Source organism: Hemicordylus capensis, chromosome 6 (assembly GCF_027244095.1).
Source record: "Hemicordylus capensis ecotype Gifberg chromosome 6, rHemCap1.1.pri, whole genome shotgun sequence".
In the NCBI taxonomy this organism is placed as follows: Eukaryota; Metazoa; Chordata; class Lepidosauria; order Squamata; family Cordylidae; genus Hemicordylus; species Hemicordylus capensis.
Window position 1 is genome coordinate 102222357 of NC_069662.1, and position 10505 is coordinate 102232861.

A 10505-nucleotide genomic window follows, 5' to 3' on the forward strand; every position below is an offset into this window, starting at 1 on the left:
ATGTACAGAGAATCAGGGCTTGTGAATAATGAGCTGAAGCTTATGAGCTAGGATTGTATTCATTTGCTCTTTGCTTCTTGTTATAAGTGAGTTAAATGTGATGTCTTAATAATATGGCTATTAATAGTGAGTTTGTCTTTCAATCAGTGTGAAATTAGTATTAATTAGCCTTAGTAATAAGGCCCACTGGGAATTTCTTGCTCTCTTTCTCTCATTTTAACTGTCTTTCTGAAATACTAGAATATATTCCAAGCAGTGACACAGTTTACTCTGCATATTTTTTAATTATTTTCAAAGTAAACAGGGAAAAGTCAAATTCTCCATTTCTTTTAAAAACTTATGTAATAGTGATGCTACAATACATAGTAGAGAATTAGACATTAGTTTTCCAAGTATACCTCCACATAGTATTTGGGTATTTCATGAGCCCCAGCATACTGAAATTTGTAGTTTTCTAAATTGTTTTTGAAAAATTAAAAGATTAACGAGCTTGACTTGCATTTTTCAGCTGATATTATGATAAAGTTATCTGAAAGATGGGTGTTGGATGTTCGGACAAGGGGCGCAATTTCAGTGCTTGCCCTAGGCGCTATTTTCCCTAGATACGCCTCTGGATATACATATACATATACATATACATATACATATACATATACATATACATATACATATACTCTCCCCAGAACACACATGACCCTTTCACCAGCTCCATAACTGACTGCAAATGCCAGATCAGAGAAATAATTTGATACCTTCATTTTCACATTTTCAGCATTTCACTATCAAAGGTAGCAAAAGGTGACACGAGAACAATATTCCAAATGGAGATACAAAGCTATGTTCTACCACATCAGTTATGTAGCACATACACCCTCACACTCACTCACACACCCTTTAGGCATCATTTCAAACATAATTGCCTCTTATAATGGATTTTTTTTTTACTAGGCAAACACACAAAATAAGTCTCCCTCTTTTTAAATAGAAAAACTATAAAAGGAAACATTTTAAAGTACTCACTACCCCTATATCTGATCATCTTATTCAGATGAATTTGGAATATGAAATAAGAGTTTTACCTGGGAACTTTACCTAGTAAGCTTTTGCTATGTAAACTGCTTTATGAACTTTTTATTGGAAAGCACGATATAAATATTTCTAATAATCATAATATAAAATAATAATACATTTTCCACTATTAAAACCAATACTTTTCAAACTCAGATCTCATAAAATGCTATAGTTGAAAAGACATTGTACTCCTGATCTTCTGAATATCATCCAGTATTACATCTAACACACACACCCCACTTCTTAGAGGTAATGCTGAATATTTCATGCAATACTTGCATCTCTTATTTTCTGCTATAAACACATGACACATGACAAGCGGATTTGCTGGCAGAAACTGTCACCCATCATTCTTTTTCCTACCTGGAAGAGAATATAGAACAATTATGTAGAACATTTGTTAGGATCTGTATTTAGACTGGAATCTAGATTGCATCACTAAACAGACCAGTGGTATCACTTGTTCGCTTTGCACCTCTCCACAAAGGAATTCTATTCTTGATTTTGTTTCCTGTGAATTTTAGGACAAGGAGCATCAAGATCAAATCTTGCTGCAGTCTATTTAAATAAATGTGAAGGCTGACCCTTCCTCTTACCTGGAAAAGCTCTCTTCCTTGTACTTTTACTTTTCCTGCACTGCCTTTCTTCTTCAAGAAGTCATTTATAAAGTCTTAAGCACTAAAATATGAAAAGAATTATGCACTCAACTTCCTATAAATCCAGTGTTTCCCCTCCCCTTAAAGTGTGCTAAAAAAACAAGAATCTTGAAACCGATCTTGTCTTACAAAGCAGAAGCACCATTTGGGAAAGCTCTTTATTTCCCCTCATTACCCCCACTCCAGGCAATGGAACATTTTATTTACAGAATAAATAATGAGGTACTAAAAAACAATTAACTTGCAATGCAACTCAGGTCTAAACGTTCCATAAGATAAGATGAGATATATTACAGTAACCAATGACTTTCTTATCTACATGGAGAACTGAAGCATGGAATACGCCTACTGAGTTTTTATTGCTGCATTAAAAAATCTTCTAACATTAAAATGTCTCTGTGAAGAAAGATATCTATTTCTTTGGCCGACTCATGGAGAGGATCCCCTCCCCTTATGGAAGCAGTAACAGAATTATAGTGAAGAAATAGTGAAGGAGATCCTAAGTATTGTACTTACCAGAATGCTTGGGGTTCCCCATGGACAATGACTAGTGGCCCATATGGTCTGCAGTGTGAACTCTCTTGGGAAGCTCCAGAAGCATCAAACATTCCAGCTGTGTGAGGCTAGCCACCCTTGTTGGAAACTGACTGGAAGTTAATCCTCCCAAGTCATTCCCTGGATGTATACTCCTTAGATAATACCCTCCCAGACAGAACTCTTGGACTCTGGTATAAACAGAATCAAAGCTCTGGATTGTCCTAGAAGGAAAACATCTCTGTAGCATTAATCCAGGATTGATTTTCTTTTTTTAATGTTGTGTAATGGAAGTCCTGAAATATACTGCGTAACTTCAAGGATCTGAATCTAGGATCAAACCCCGCTTGACCACGGGTCCATTAAATAAGCTCAGGCAAGTCAACATCTCTAAAGATGGGTTCACACATAATGTGGCACCTGAAGCTCCATAATGTGGCACCTGTAGCACTGGGAATACACACTCCCCATTCCTACTGCATTTATAGGTTGTTATGTGCCAAGACTGGGTGTGACATTCACACCAACCAGTCTGGGCATTTTTGAACCTACTTACTGCAGATAACCTAAGATATGTCACTCACTTCAGATCTCAGTTACAGATGTCAGGTTCCCTGCAGCAAGTAACTTCGAATATGCCAAGATTGGCGGGTTCATATGTCACACCCAGTTTCAGCATATTGTAATCTACAAATACAATAGGCAGGAGGGAGAGCATGCCGTCCCAGTGCTGCAGGAACACATGGGAACCTCCTGTGCCGTATTGTGTGTGAACCTGCCCTCAGTCTCAGTTCCCCATCTGTAAAAGTGGGTTATTACTGGCCAGCAAGACATATTGGTGGCAAGGTTTGCAGAATGAAAGACAGGTTGTTAAATAAAGAATTAACAATAGAAGTGCAATGTAAATTTGACTACAGATATGATTTTATCAAGAGCCTCCGAATCAATGCAAGCTGTCTTTCTTGGCCAAGAAGTGCTCTACAACCACAGGTTATTATGTCTCAATTATTGTCTGCTGCCCACACTTTAATATTTATTGCTTTGCAATATTGCTTTGCATGCAGTATTTAAAATGGCTTTGAAACCAAGGCAATAAAAATTTTTAGAGTTGGCAACACATCAACAATTTAGGAGACCATTATATTTCATGAACTTCTTGGCCGAGATCCAATTTCTTAGCCTTTAGCTCAGAGATAGATAGAGCACATACCTTGCAGGCAAAAGATTCTAGGTTCAATCCTTGGCATCTTAAGGTCCAGTTAAATGGACCTTTGGCAAAATCGCTAAGAAAGAGCGCTGTCTGAAACTTTAGGAAGTTGTTGCCTGCCAGAGACAGCCGTACTAGTCTAGATGATAGTCACTATCTCAGTATATAATAACAATCAAGTATCTTAGGTGGGGCTAAAGCCCCATAGCCTTGTGACACACATCTCTCCTATGTCTGTCTGATGCTACAAGTTTCCATTAACATTTATCATTCACACTTTGAGTTTGGTCTGTAAAGTATCTCTATATCCAAGGATAAATTGTCATACAACTTGTTAGCATATAATATTGCCAATCCAAATGTTTCTGCTTCACTGTTTAACTGTATTCCTGTGTTTCAGAATTTTGAAATATCCACACAGTGAAAGAGCTCCAGCAACCTAATCTATTAAGATTGTTTCTTGGAACATTTGTCTGGCCGTGTGCCCCCTTGTCCCCCTAACTCAGCCTGGCAGGGCTTGCCTCAGAGAGGGACAGGGCTTCACCCTGTTCCTCCTCCACCTCTCTGGCCGTTTGGGTCCTTGTGTCTGCTCCTCTCCAGGGCCCCTGACACTCTCCACCAGCCAGTCTCTCATCCTTGGCCAGCCCCTTATATATCTCCTCACAGGCTATACACCTCCAACCTCCTCATGTTGGGCCCTTCTTTATTCCTGTTAATGCCTCATCCCATACAGCTGTTGCCTGAGTCTTCCCCGTACCTCCCTCCTCCCTCTCTGAACCCTGCCCTTCAGGAAGCACACCGATGATGTCACTGCTGTGTGCCTCCCTCACAGCCCTTTCCGGTGAATGCTTCACTTCCACCTGTGCTCCGTGTCGGGAGCTCCCACTGGCCACGGCCTGTTCTGGGCTTCAAGGACTCGGTCCTCCCCCATCAACTAGCCAAATTCCCCCTTCCTCCACCCGCCAGTCTCTTGCTATTGTGGGGTCTCAGTTTCTGTGGCCTGCTCCTGGGTTGGTGTTTCAGTGGTGTTTCAGTTGGGTTGATGCCAGGATCCTCTTCAGGACAGGATGCCAGCTAGTGCCCTCTCTGGTCTGGGGTTCTTCCAGCACTGGCTCCACCTGGGGTTCTGCTGGGCTCCCCTTGAGATCCTCATCTGAGGATACCTCCTAGAATCTGTCAGAATCCTCCACCTCACCTGAGGACTCCCCAGTGGGTGAGAAGGGGTGAATCCTGGTAAGAGGTTAAAATCAACCTTTATTCTGTGATGAATTAGTACAGGCATCCCCAAACTGCGGCCCTCCAGATGTTGCTGAACTACAACTCCCAGCATCCCTAGACACAATTTTTTGTGGCTGGGTATGCTGGAAGTTGTAGTTCAGCAACATCTGGAGGGCCGCAGTTTGGGGATGCCTGAATTAGTATATGCCATGAGTTTCGGGTGGCATTCTTTTTCCAGGTTATTTAGGATTCCCCAGCATGATAGTCTGTTCTCTCTGATGCCTTCATTTTGACTGTACATTTATCAAACATACGAATACACAGAAATCTAATTGATTATATTATTGGTGCAAGGAGATGGAAGAGTACAATTATAACAGCAAAGACGTGGCCAGGGGCTGATTGTGGAACAGACCACGAACTGCTCATGTGCAAGTTCCAAGTCAAGCTAAAGTGGAAAAACAAAACTATCCAGCTTCCATGATATTTATTTATTTAATCATATTTTTATACTGCCTGATATGTAAATCTCTAGGCAGTGTACACATTTTAATATTAAAAATCAGGGGTTAAAATGTATAAAACACAATTAAAAAAACAATATAAAACAAACTATTAAAATTATTAAAATTCTAATTAAAAGCTTGCAAAAACAGGAGAGTCTTGAGGGTCTTCCTGAAAACAAACAGAGAAGGAGATGCTCTTAACCCCTGCTAACTTGGCAAAAAGGCACCTTTTAACATGGTGATTCTCTTTATTTAGCAGGGGGAGAGCAATTGGCCCCATCCACCCCAAGCACAGTACTTCCAGTGACTGTTGCTGGTGTCTAGCTTGTGTTTCTTTTTAGATTGTGAGCCCTTTAGGGACAGGGGCCCATCTTATTTATTTATTATTTATCTGTGTAAACTGCCCTGAGCCATTTTTTGGAAGGGCAGTATAGAAATCAAATGAAATCAAATCAAATCAATCAATCAATATTTCAGCAGGGAGCATATTCCAAAGCCCTTCGGCATCCACAGAGAAAGCCCAGTCCTAAGTCGCCACAAGATGAGCTGGTGGCAACCATAAGTAGACCTCTCCAGAAGATCTTAAAAGGTGGTAGGGTTCATGACAAAGGAGGCACTCTCTTAAATAGCCTGGACCCAAGCCGTTAAGGGCTTTATAGGTAATAATCAGCACTATGTATTTCACCCAGAAACTTATCCGCAACCAGTGCAGTTCTTTTAAAACTGGTGTTATGTGATCCCTTCATGTTGTCCCAGAGACCAATCTGGCTGCCGCATTCTGTACCAATGGTAGTTTCCAGACTATGTGCAAAGTCAGCCCAACGTAGAATGCATTACAGTAGTCAAACCTGGAGGTTAACAGCATATTACCACTGTTATAAGGTCATTCACCTCTAGAAATGGACATAGCTGATGTATCAGCCAAAGCTGATAAAAAGCACTCCTGGCCACTGCCTCAGCCTGAGAAACCAGGGAGAGCTTTGGGTCCAGGAGCACTCCCAAGCTACGTACCTGATCTCTCAGGGGGAGTGTAACCCCATCCAAAACAGGCAGATCTAAACCATCTCTCGGGTCCCAACCCCCCCCCCAGTCAGTACTTTCATCTTATTTGGATTCAACCTCAGTTTGTTATCCCTCATCCAGCCCATTACCGCCTCCATTTAGGGAAGATATGCTATTGTCATGGCTCAGACCTGAGTCAGAAGTCTGAGCCATGACAATGGCATATCTTCCCTAAATGGAGTCAGAAGAGGAGAGGAGAACAGGAGGATTCGCCTGCTAGTGAGGGCTCAGAGGCACAGTAACAGGAGTTGGCAGGACCAGACTCTGGAGCTAAGGATTCGCAACAGCTGCCAGACATGATTTCTGATGGGGAGGAGCCTGGGATTTCACCTGTCTTGACAAGACAGCTCAAGAGGGAGGCTCAGTGGAAGTCACGCACGCACAAGAGATCATTAGAGAGGAAGCCAAAGTGCTGACTCAGGGAAACCTGATTGGCTGCTGGTTCTCTTGAGCCATATATATTTGGCAGTCTCTCAATTGCTCAGGTGCTGTTTGCAACTTCACTGGTCCACAGACAGTGTGCTATTGAATTCCAAAACTTTGTCCGAGTTCCAGTTTGCCTTGTTTATGCTTTCCTGCTTTGTTCTGTTAATTCCTTGCTTCTGTTGTCCTTCACTATTTTCATTCCTTGCTCTGTGTTTTCTGTTCCCTTATTACTCAGTTATTGTTAGAGGGGGGTACCGAGTTCGGTTCAGGGGACTTAATTCATTTCCTGTTTTTTTTTCTTTGTGAACCTTTTATTTTTCACTTGTGCAGTTCCACTGCGGCTTTCTGTTAACTCACCGGTAAGTGCTGAAGGGGGTTGTAAATCCTGTTGGGTAAGCCGAGCTAAAAGATTTACGACAGCCATTTCCTGATGACGTCAACATGGAGAAGTAAATCTGGGTGTCATCAGCATATTGATCACCCAGCACCAAACCTCCTGACGATCTCTCCCAGCAGTTTAATGTTACTGAGATTTAGACCATCACTGCCTATGAATTAACCCTGTTTCTGAAAGATCTTTTATTAAAGTAAATAAATCTAGATAATAATCTCCCTTTGAGGTGGGTGGTAACCAGACAGGGGGCCTTCTCGGTCATGACACCCCAACTTTGGAATGTCCTTCTCAGGGAAGCTCATCTGAGGGCTAGGTATTTGCTCGTGTGTGGGAAGAGCGTGTTGTGGCTAAGCCAGTTCTCTGCGCACAAGCCCTGCAGGCTCTCAACACTGCTCATGTGGAGAACCTGGAGAACCTCCCTGTATTTCCACATACATAACCATGTTTTTCCATGGGAAGGAAGAGTGAGGGCGTGAGATGGACTAGAGCCGATATGCTATTACAATGTAACCCAATTCAACATAACATTTCTACAATTTTTTTAGAGTTAGGATGCCATATGGAGGGAAGTGGCTGAATAATATATTTCCTCAGGCTATACAGGCTTATATTTAATATCCATCTTAAGTGTCATCTAATCCCTTCAAGTGGTGTTAAATACCAAGACAAAACATGGTAGATCTTATCAATATTGATGTGACGGGGAAGGGGAAACATTTTTAACCAGACTGGTTCTCACAGTTCCCAGCCTCTCTAAAATTAGTCTTCCCTTTGAAATCACTGGAATTAGCTAGTTTTAACTAACAGGACCCATTGCTTTCAGTGGAAGAATCACAGCTAAATGTAGCTTGATGAGGGGCCATACATTTAGCCAGACTGAATTGTGCTACACAGATGTTCCTGTGTATGTTTCTGTCTCAAAGAATGTTTTAAATTCAGCCATGCAGCTGTTTAGAACATCTGTACCCAAACAGAAATGAAGCACAAAGACTAATATACTGTTTAAGTCATATGGAGCACAGATCATTTATATATGACATTAGCTAAAATAACACAGGATGCGACATAAGTAAATACAGGACATCAGTTGTGGTTTAGTTACACAAATGGACAGAGATTACAATCCTGACAGTCTTTTAAAAATCTAGACTGACCCTTGTGTAGAGAGGGAGAAAAGTATGTTCCTTGCTCAAAACCCAAATAAAGTAGTCTAACAGTCTTGACAGCAGGTACTTATCAAAAGCTAAGTTCAGCACCAGGAGTTTCCATAACTGGTCCCTCATCCCAAAGGCCATCACTTATTTCTCACCTCAGCTGTTCTCCCCCACAGCAACCAAGAAGCTCTTGAACCCTCTCTTCACCAATTTGCAAACGACAGAAGATTTGGTTGTGTGTTCTCTGTTTGTCAGTGTCCAACCCAAGCCTCATTTCTCAATTCAAAATTATAACCTAGGCCTACTTCAGCCTTGGAGCATGGACCCCCCTCCCCTTAAAAAGCCTTGGGGAAAACTAGAAGATTTTTTGCCTTAAGTACCTTTGTTTAAGCTATAATCAAGGGCATGCATGCACATTAAATATACACAAGTGATAAATGCCCTTTAGACACTAGCCCTATTCAAACACGATGTATGTGCGTACAGATGTCTGTACACATGTAAGTGTTTTTGTGTCAATTACTGCACCTGCATTCATTTTTAAAATGACTGTGGATGTAGGCCCCCTCAAATGCATGATACAGAATAGGAAGTGCACTATTGTACATTCGTTGAACATAACATACGACTAAGTGTACATGTGTTCATTGTACACAAATTGTATGTGCAATGAACATAATGTGTGAATAGGATTGCTGCTTCCTCTTCCTGTGATCCAGCACCAGTTCTTTTATGGACTAGAAGCATATGTAATTTACTCTGGAACTTATAACTCCTATCAGCAGCACTGACTTCAGGGGTGGAGCTATAATAAGGTGGATGGGTTCAAAGAACTCAAGCTGCCCCACTCCTGGGGGCTGACTGACTCATCCCTCACCCCAAGCTCCAGCTGGCCCTCATTTCCCAGCCATGTTCTTTGCTGCTGTGCATGCTTTGTGACATCACATGCAAGGGGGTGTGGCCAGGGCCCTCTCCATTCACCTCTAGTTCTCAAACCTGAATATACAGACCTGGGCAATTACAGTTAAACAAAAAAAAAAAAGACCCATAGTTTCCTTCCCCTAATGTAAGGACCTGCCTTTGATGTGGATGGGGCTTGTTCCTGGGTCCACTAAACCAATCAGTCAGACACAAGGATTGGGAATTATTAATTGAGGTTTATTGCTCTGCAGTTAGCAATAGGTAATCAATAGGCTCACGCTCTCAAACCGATTACAGTTTGGTTACAGGTGCATCTTACATTTATACAGACAATCTAAATGATGCTGACACCCCTAGCCACAGTATATGTGGCAATAAAATGGTGGTCTAAGTATCTAGTACGCATGAGAATGATTCATTGTTCATCTGGTGATTACTCCTTATTTGGTTAAATCCTGTTTTCTTACAATGGGAAGCTTAGCTGTCTTAGCAAGTTTCATAGATACAATTTTGCTAGAGAGATAATGACGTTAATCATGAGAGGCAGTGATGTCCCTGAGCTGGGCTGGAGTTACTTTAAGTTAAGATGAGGTTTTCTAAGTAAAATGGAGTTTCTTTGGTTTTCTAAACACATCACCTTGGCTGACTGTCCAGCAGCTGCAAAAACCACTCTTTTCAGAGGGAAAAGGAGACCCGCAAAGGAGGGACATGAATGGAAAGTCAGGTGTAGACAGGAGTCACCACCAGAGGACAGACGATCAGAGAGTCACAAACATTGCCAGAGGTCTAAACTGGGAAGCCCACAGGATCAGGGGACGTACACACAAAACAGCATCAAGGTTGTTCACAGTAGTCTGTTCACTATAGATATTGTTTCCAGCACAGATCCAGCTTCCAGGCTGCTCTAAATAGGCTGACTGCTGAGAGCCCCACCCATCACTGCAGCTGAGTCTTATCAAGAAGATATGGCCGGGCCAGAGCTGGGACACCTGTTCCTTCTGGCTAGCCTCTTTGACCTACAGTGTTCTTCCCTCTGAGCCTGTACTCTGGCCAAACATCACTGTTGGGGGTCTGGGGCAGACATCTCGCCTTCAGCGGCCTTAGAGGCTTCATCAGGAAAAGGGAGAGAAGGAAGTAGAGGGCCCTGCAAGCCTGTCAGCTCTGGCTCTGTTGAGCTGGTAAGAAATTCAGCCTACTCCCCCTGCTCTGGGTCTTCATCTGAAGAATCTTCCTCCACAGCCCCCACGGGAGTCATCACACCCAACTCCATTTGTCACCTTCAGTTTGTAGTAAATTTCATTGCTGTAAACTGTATTTCGGTGGTGCCAGAGATATGTCTGAATCTGGGAGCACAGT

The 10505-nt window shown here is 42.1% G+C and overlaps 1 protein-coding gene across 2 annotated transcripts in view; it reads right to left on the reverse strand.

The window, feature by feature from the left end:
• Positions 1–10505, reverse strand: part of LOC128331672 (collagen alpha-6(VI) chain-like) — a 130595-nt gene extending 120090 nt beyond the window's left edge. The window contains exons 1-3 of one of the 2 annotated variants that reach the window (XM_053265375.1): positions 10427–10505; positions 2244–2485; positions 1668–1749 (exon numbers count right to left, since the gene is read on the reverse strand). The gene's annotated coding sequence lies outside the window, so the exon portion shown is untranslated. Of the gene's footprint in view, positions 1–1667; positions 1750–2243; positions 2486–3471; positions 4231–10426 lie in introns of those variants that run through there. The other variant, XM_053265374.1, reaches the window with a different exon arrangement.